General features: G+C 43.1%; 1 pseudogene; it reads left to right on the forward strand.

Annotated features, from left to right (window-relative positions):
- Window positions 1–2,186: 2,186 nt before the first annotated feature.
- LOC136536962 (3-oxo-Delta(4,5)-steroid 5-beta-reductase-like) lies at window positions 2,187–3,004 on the forward strand (annotated as a pseudogene).
- The last annotated feature ends 5,357 nt before the right edge of the window (window positions 3,005–8,361 follow it).

Here is an 8,361-nt window from a genome sequence, read left to right on the forward strand (position 1 = left end):
GACGATGCAACGTTAGATCACTCGAGTGGCACTAGATGACCGATATGCAAACAAGTTTGCCCCTCTTGATAGTTTGTCCATCTATCCTAAACCTGGTCATCAACTTCTCTACACACCTATGACCGGTGAAATGAAATGCCCTAGGTTATACCTTTGCCTTGCGCATTTCATTCCATCCCTCCATTGTTGATGCAACGCATGCACCAACCAATCTCCAAATGATATGATCCACTTCATATCATCACGTGACTGTATTGGTTCATCAATCTTGACTTCACTTTCTTTTCACCGTTGCCTTCGTCCATCGGTGCCACGTCTTGCTCAAGCTTCACTACCACGCGGTCCATCGCTCCAAAGCCTCCGACTTGCCCTTCACCCTTGTAACCAGTCCATCAAGCCAAGTCTTGTCTTGATCTTCTCCACCTTGATCACATGACTCAATGTCATGTCTCATGTGCAATGAGCGCCTTCATCATCACATGTGTGAGCTTTCCAACATCTCTGAGCCTTTTCCACCTCCATGGCAAATGTTGCTTACACACATGTACCGATGGACTAATCACCTGTGTATCTCACATAAACACAATTAGTCCACCTAGGGTTGTCACTCAATTACCAAAACCAAATAAGGACCTTTTAGTGACCACGCGCATGGTGCCAGACAGCACAAAACTATGATGTGCATGAATTTTAAAGCGCTGATCACAACCAAACCGTTGCTCCTAAACCTAAACCGGCTTCACTAGACTCAAGATGGCATAAGAAACTACTAAATTGAATCATAGCACTAAACCACTCCTTAACCCAACCTCTCCAAATAAATTGCTAAACATAGCAGCGTCTCACTATCCACAGACTTAGAAATTTTTTAAGCGTTTGAGCTAATCTTAATTTCATATTGCATTTCTAAGCTACTAAAAATACTACTTAGCAATATTCTTTTTCAACAGCAAGTATTTGATTGTCATCTATAAAGTTTGCACTTCTAACTTTATTTAAGTATCACACACATGTCCTATAGTATTTTTGCTTAATAAAAATTGGTTTTAAACCCTACTTGATATGCATGAACCATCGAACCAACTTTCGTTTAGCACATGAATTGATCTACACACTTCAGCACATGCATTAACACATAAGTATGATGCTCATGACATGTTTTAGTAGATGATTAATGGGGTAACACCGAGGGTGTTACACTAGGCAGGAACTTAATGATAAAGCAATGGTATACCTACCTCTCCACCTAAGGTGAACTAGATTTGACCTTTCCACCACCACTACCGATGGCATCTAGACTTTTGAACCAGAGGATGATGAAGGCATGGGTTGGGATGAAGAGTTGGTGATTGTGGTGCAATGCCACACAAGATTGGAAAACCGAGAGATGGGAGGCGGGCATGGAGAGGGAGCTAGAAGAGAGGGAGCATGTAGATGATGCGCTAAAGGTCGACATGTGGGTTTGTAGGAACTTGTTTAGACCTAAAGGACACATTGCGACAAGTTCGAGGGTCCAAAAATAATTTTTTGAGCGCTTTGTACCTAGATGATTCTAAAGACATTTTAAGCGTCTAAAATATATTTTGAGAGTTTGAGTACGTTGATGATATCACAAGACAAGTTTAAAGACTGGTAGTGCATTTTTTCATGAAAAAGGGAAAAGGCTTTCGTCCCATCCCACCTGTTGTTTGCTATCAGGGCATACAATGATGCAACCAACTAGCTAGCCGCTTGTTAGCCAACCTAACCCTAGCCGCTTGTTAGCCAACCTAACTGCGCAGAAGACGCAGCTAGAGCTCTGAGCCTACGACGTTGAAACTTGAAACCATTTTCTTTGAGAAACAAGGAAATGAATCTTCAACCGGTTCGCTTCAACTTATCAGTCCAACTTATCAGCCAAGATACAATGTTTTTCTCTCACAACAAAACAGCATCAGCCGGCTTATCAGCAGCAAAAACCATCAGCCAAACAACTAATATATAAGGTGGCGCATGCAGCACACGTGTGAGAAAAAAAAGCAAGGGATGATACGGTATCGCTTCACAAAGTTAGAACAACTCAGGCATCTGACCATTAGGAAATGGGATAAATAAATGTAACATATGTTTGTGCACCTACACTACAAGTTGCACTTGCAATTCCTGTTCACCCTTCATTGAGTCTATAGGGTTACCAGCGGGCAGCAATGTGCTTAAGCTGGTGGCAGGCAAGGTCTGTCGGTGTAGTCAGGGAGCGCAAGGATGAGCTCACCGCCGTGCCACGGCATTGCTTCCAGAGCATCGCCCTCGTCGTTGGCTCCACTGTCATAGTAGGCACCTCCCTCGTCGACATCCTCCCACTACCGGACACCCCCGGCGGGCCATGGAAGGTATACGTGCTCTCCGGCCATCCACCCCCGCCCTGGTCCATGCTGTCATCCTCCTCACTGACACACGTACATGTCTATGTCACCGACTCCGCTGCCATCGCTGAGGCCCTGATGCCGCTCATCGACATCACCCACGTCTTCTACGTCGCCTGGTCCCCGTGCGCTACCGAGGCGGAGAACCGGGAGGCCAACTCCACCATGCTCAGCAACGTGCTCTCCGTCGTCATCCCCAACTGCCTCGCCCTCGCCCACATCTCCCTCCAGATGGGCACCAAGCACTACCTAGGACCCTTCAAGCTCATTAGCAAGATCCCACCCTAGACCCGCCCTACACCAAGGATGTGCCATGCCAGGACTGCCCGAACTTCTACTATGACCAAGAGGACATCCTCTTTGATGCAGTCTCCTAGCGTGGCGACATCATGAGCTAGTCCGTGCACCGCCCCAACCTCATCCTCGGCTTCTCCCCATGGAGCGTCTTCAACATCGTCTGTAGCCTCTACGTGTATGCCGCCATCTGCCGCAAGGAGGCAGTCGCGCTACGCTAGCCAGGGTGCCTCGACTCTTGGGAGGGCTTCAGCAATGCCTCTGATGCGGACCTCATCGCCGAGCAGCACATATGGCACTTGAGCTAATCTTAATTTCATATTGCATTTCTAAGCTACTAAAAATATTACTTAGCAATATTCTTTTTCAACAACAAGTATTTCATTGTCATATACAAAGTTTGCACTTCAAACTTTATTTAGTATCACACACATGTCCTATAGTATTTTTGCTTAATAAAAATTGGTTTTAAACCCTACTTGATATGCATGAACCATCGAACCAACTTTCGTTTAGCATTTTTATTGATCATTTTGAGTTACAAAATTGATCTACACACTTCACCACATGCACTAACACACAAGTATGATGCTCGTGACATGTTTTAGTAGATGATTAATGGGGTAACACCGAGGGTGTTACACTGGGGTAGGAACTTAATGATAAAGCAATGGTATACCTACCTCTCTACCTAAGGTGAACTAGATTTGACCTTTCTGCCACCACTACCGATGGCATCTTGACTTTTGAACCAGAGGATGATGAAGGCATGGGTTGGGATGAAGAGTTGGTGATTGTGGTGCAATGCCACACAAGATTGGAAAACCGAGAGATGGGAGGCGGGCATGGAGAGGGAGCTAGAAGAGAGGGAGCATGTAGATGATGCGCTAAAGGTCGACATGTGGGTTTGTTGGAACTCGTTTAGACCTAAAGGACACATTGTGACAAGTTCGAGGGTCCAAAAATAATTTTTTGAGCGCTTTGTACCTAGATGATTCTAAAGACATTTTAAGCGTCTAAAAATATATTTTGAGAGTTTGAGTACGTTGATGATATCACAAGACAAGTTTAAAGACTGGTAGTGCATTTTTTCATGAAAAAGGGAAAAGGCTTTCGTCCCATCCCACCTGTTGTTGGCTATCAAGGCATACAATCTCTCCAAATAAATTGCTAAACATAGCAGCGTCTAGCTGTCCACAGACTTAGAAACTTTCTAAGCGTTTGAGCTAATCTTAATTTCATATTGCATTTCCAAGCTACTAAAAATACTGCTTAGCAATATTCTTTTTCAACTACAAGTATTTCATTGTCATCTACAAAGTTTGCACTTCTAACTTTATTTAAGTATCACACACAAGTCCTATAGTATTTTTGCTTAATAAAAATTGGTTTTAAACCCTACTTGATATGCCTGAACCATCAAACCAACTTTCGTTTAGCATTTTTATTGATCATTTTGAGTTATAGAAATTGATCTACACACTTCACCACATGCACTAACACACAAGTATGATGCTCATGACATGTTTTAGTAGATGATTAATGTGGTAACACCGAGGGTGTTAGAGCTCTACCCCCTTAAACAAAATCTTGCCCTGAGATTTCATGTGAGTCCCTAGTGTAGGAAAAGAGATAAGAATAAATTCTGATTTAAACAAGTACCTCGGTGAGCTAGAAAGAAGGTGGGGATAATGCTTCAAGATATAGCTTTCTTGCTCCCACGTTGCTTCATCCTCCGAGTGATTTTGCCATTGGACTTTAAAATTTTTTACCACTTTACTTCTAGTGACTCTCTTTTTCATCCAAGATTTTGATAGGATGCTCAATATAAGAAAGATCAGGTTGGAGAGGGAGTCCTTCAATTTCCACAGCTTCATCGGAGACCCACAAACATTTCTTTAACTAGGAAACATGGAAGACATTATGTACTGTAGACAAAATATCCGGGAGCTAGATACGGTAGGCAACAGAACCACACCAGGAAAAAATCTTGTAAGGTCCAACATAGCGAGGGGCTAGCTTTCCCCGGACACCAAAGTGATGCACCCCTCTCATGGGAGACACTTTGAGATACACATGATCACCAACTTCAAATTGCAAGGGCCTTCTTCGCTTGTCCGCATAAGTTTTTTGATGATTCTGAGCTGCCTTCAAATGACTCTGAATAACACTAACTTGCTCTCGAGCTTCTTTGATAAAATTAGGTCTAAAATAACCACGATCACCCACTTCAACCTAGTTAAGAGGTGTTCTACATTTCTTGCCATACAGGTCCTCAAAAGGTGCCATACGAATGCTTTCTTGATAGCTATTGTTATAAGAAAACTCAGCTAGAGTCAAGCATTTGTCCCACTTTTCTAGAAAAGAGATGACACAAGCCCCCAACATATCCTCAAGTGCCCAATTGACTCTTTTTGTTTGACCGTCAGTTTGCGGGTGATAAGCTGAACTCCTGAGGAGACGGGTACCAAGGCATTTCTGGAGTTGCTCCCAGAAACAAGAGACAAAGACTGACCCTCTATTGGAAACAATAGTAAGAGGAACTCTATGTAGGGTCACAACCCGATCAAAATACAACTTGGCATACTTCTTGGCTGAATACCTTGTATCCATCGGGAGGAAATGAGCGGACTTGGTAAGGCGATCCACAATGACCCAAATAGAGTCATAGACCTTGGACGTGTGGGGTAAACCCACAATAAAATCCATGAAAATATCTTCCCATTTCCAAACAGGGATGGGCAAGGGCTAAAGAAATCCAGGCGTACGCATATGGCTCACCTTAACTCTTCCACAAGTGTCACACTCTAAGACGTACTTGGTAATATCCTGTTTCATATTAGGCCACCAATACAAGTGACGCAAATCATGATACATCTTGTTACTTCCTGGATGAATGGATAACTTGGAGTTATGAGCTTCATCCAAAATCTTTCTCCTAAGCTCCTCACTTGACGGAACAACCAATTTGTTCTTGAACCTCACTACACCTTGATGATCAATATTAAAATGAGGACCCTGTCCTTCGGCAATTAACTTCTTGATATGTGGAATTTTCGAAACATCTTGCCTTTGCTCTATAATAATTTGCTCAAGTAGATCCAAGACTAGAGCAATATGGGCTAACACCTTAGAATGGTTGAGAGACAAATATTCTTCTACAACTTGATGCGACTTCTGACTTAAGGCATCAGCTACCACATTAGCTTTTCTAGGATGGTAATGAACCTTCAAATTATAATCCTTGATTAGCTCCAGCCATCTCTGTTGCCTCATGTTCAGCTCGGACTGAGTGAAAATATATTTGAGACTCTTGTGATTCGTATAAATATGCACTTTATTTTCCAACAAATAATGCCTCCAAATTTTTAGAGCGTGCACCATAGTAGCCAGCTCTAAATCATGGGTAGGATAATTCATCTCGTGCTTTTTCAGTTGGCATGAAGCATAAGCTACCACACGTCCATCCTGCATAAGCACACATCCCAATCTAGTCCTTGAGGCATCACAATACACATCAAATGGCCTGTCAATATCTGGTTGGGTGAGAATACGAGCAGTGGTAAAAAAATGCTTCAGAGCTTGAAAAGCTTCTTCACAAGCCGGACTCCATACAAACTTGACATCTTTCTGGAGCAACTTGGTCATTGGTTGGGCTATTTTGGATAAATTAGGAATGAAGCGCCAATAATAACCAGCAAGACCAAGGAACTGACAGATCTGATGCACTGACTTCGGAGACTTCCAATTTAACACATCTTGCACCTTGATTGGGTCCACAGAGATACCCTCAGGTGTCAGAACATATCCCAAAAACTGCACTTGATCTAACCAAAACCCACACTTGCTGAATTTGGCATAAAGCCTGTGTTCCCTTAATCGAGTCAGTACTATCCAAAGATGTTGTGCATGCTCTTCTTTGTTCTTGGAGTATATCAAAATGTCATCAATGAACACCCCTATAAACTTATCCAACTCTGGCATGAAGACTAAATTCATGAGGTACATGAAGAATGTAGGAGCATTGGAGAGACCAAAGGACATGACTAGGTATTCATATAGCCCATACCTAGTAGAGAAAGCAGTTTTTGGTATATCTTGTGGTCAGATTTTAATTTGATGATACCCAGAACAAAGATCAATCTTTGAAAACACCTTTGCACCAACCAACTGATCGAACAAAGTATCAATACGAGGTAAAGGATACTTGTTATTAATGGTTACCACATTGAGAGGGCAGTAATCCACACACATCCACAGAGTACCATCCTTCTTCTTCACAAAAATAGCTGGGCAACCCCATGGTGAAGAGCTAGGATGAATAAAGCCCTTCTCCAATAATTCCTCTAACTGCTTCTTCATTTCTGCTAGTTCTTTAGGAGCCATGTGGTATGGACACCATGAAATAGGAGCAGTGCTAGGTTCTAACTCAATAGTGAACTCCACGTCCCTATCCAGTGGCAACCCAGGTAAATCTTTAGGAAAGACATCCGGAAACTCATAGACCACAGAAATAGAAGCAAGATCAAGAGAAGCTTCAACATGAGCAACAACTGGCAAGGCTGAATCTGAGGGCATAAGGAGAGACATCCTATCCTTGAAAGAAGGAAGCCATAACTCAACAGCCTCTGCTTAAGGTTCAAGACTACCCCATAAACTCGCAACCAGTTCATGCCCTAAATTGCATCTATGCCGTGCCCAGGCATCACCATGAACTAGAGGCAGTAAGTGTGAGTGGCTAGCACTAATCTGACTATGTCCGTCCAAGTATTAACGCACAACTGTGCACCTGGAGTACTGATTCTATATGCAATAGGAATAGCCATAAGAGATATATTGTGCCTCTGTCTAAACCCCATGCTCATGAATGAATGTGATGCAATAGAATCAAACAACACATATGTTGGGTGGGAATCAATGGTAAACATACTAGCCATCATAGGTTCATTATGCAAAATATCCTTAGCCTCAGTGAAGTTGACTTGTCCAGAGTGGCTTACGGGCACCTTCATCTTGATAATCGTTCTCTTGACTAGACGAGAGTTAGCTGTAGACTTGTTCCCCTATCCCTAACAAGGCAGAACCTGCTGTCCCTGAGGCTGCTATTGCACCTGCTAAGTAGGTGCATGATACTGGGTGGGAGGTGCCTGGTAAGCCTGCTGAGACTGATAGGACAGCTGTCCACCCGGAGAGTGATAGGACATCCTTCTAACAACCTACATCTTCTAAGCCTGTGGGTGACTAGAAGATTCAGTGATCACCCGCTTGCGCTTCCACTCCACCTGGGAATCACGCTGAAGTCCCTCCATAGAAATGGCTGCATTCATCAAAGCACCAAAAGTCTGATATTGCCCAATGTACAGCTCCTTTTGCAAGATGCAAGAGAGGCCATGATAGAAATTGTCCCTCTTCTTCTCATCAGTGTCTACATGGTTCCCAGCATACTGTGCAAAATGGTTGAACTTGTTCACATAATCCATCACAGTCATACTCCCTTGCTTCAGATCTAGGAATTCAATCAACTTCCTATTCAACAAACCAGCGGGAATATAGTACTCACGGAAAGCAATGGTAAACTCCTACTCAAGTCAAACAGTGGTCCACCGGTTGCATGGCATTGAAAGTATCCCACCACACATTGGCAGACCCCAGAAGTGTTGTGCAA

Source organism: Miscanthus floridulus, chromosome 2 (genome assembly GCF_019320115.1).
Source record: "Miscanthus floridulus cultivar M001 chromosome 2, ASM1932011v1, whole genome shotgun sequence".
Taxonomy (NCBI): Eukaryota; Viridiplantae; Streptophyta; class Magnoliopsida; order Poales; family Poaceae; genus Miscanthus; species Miscanthus floridulus.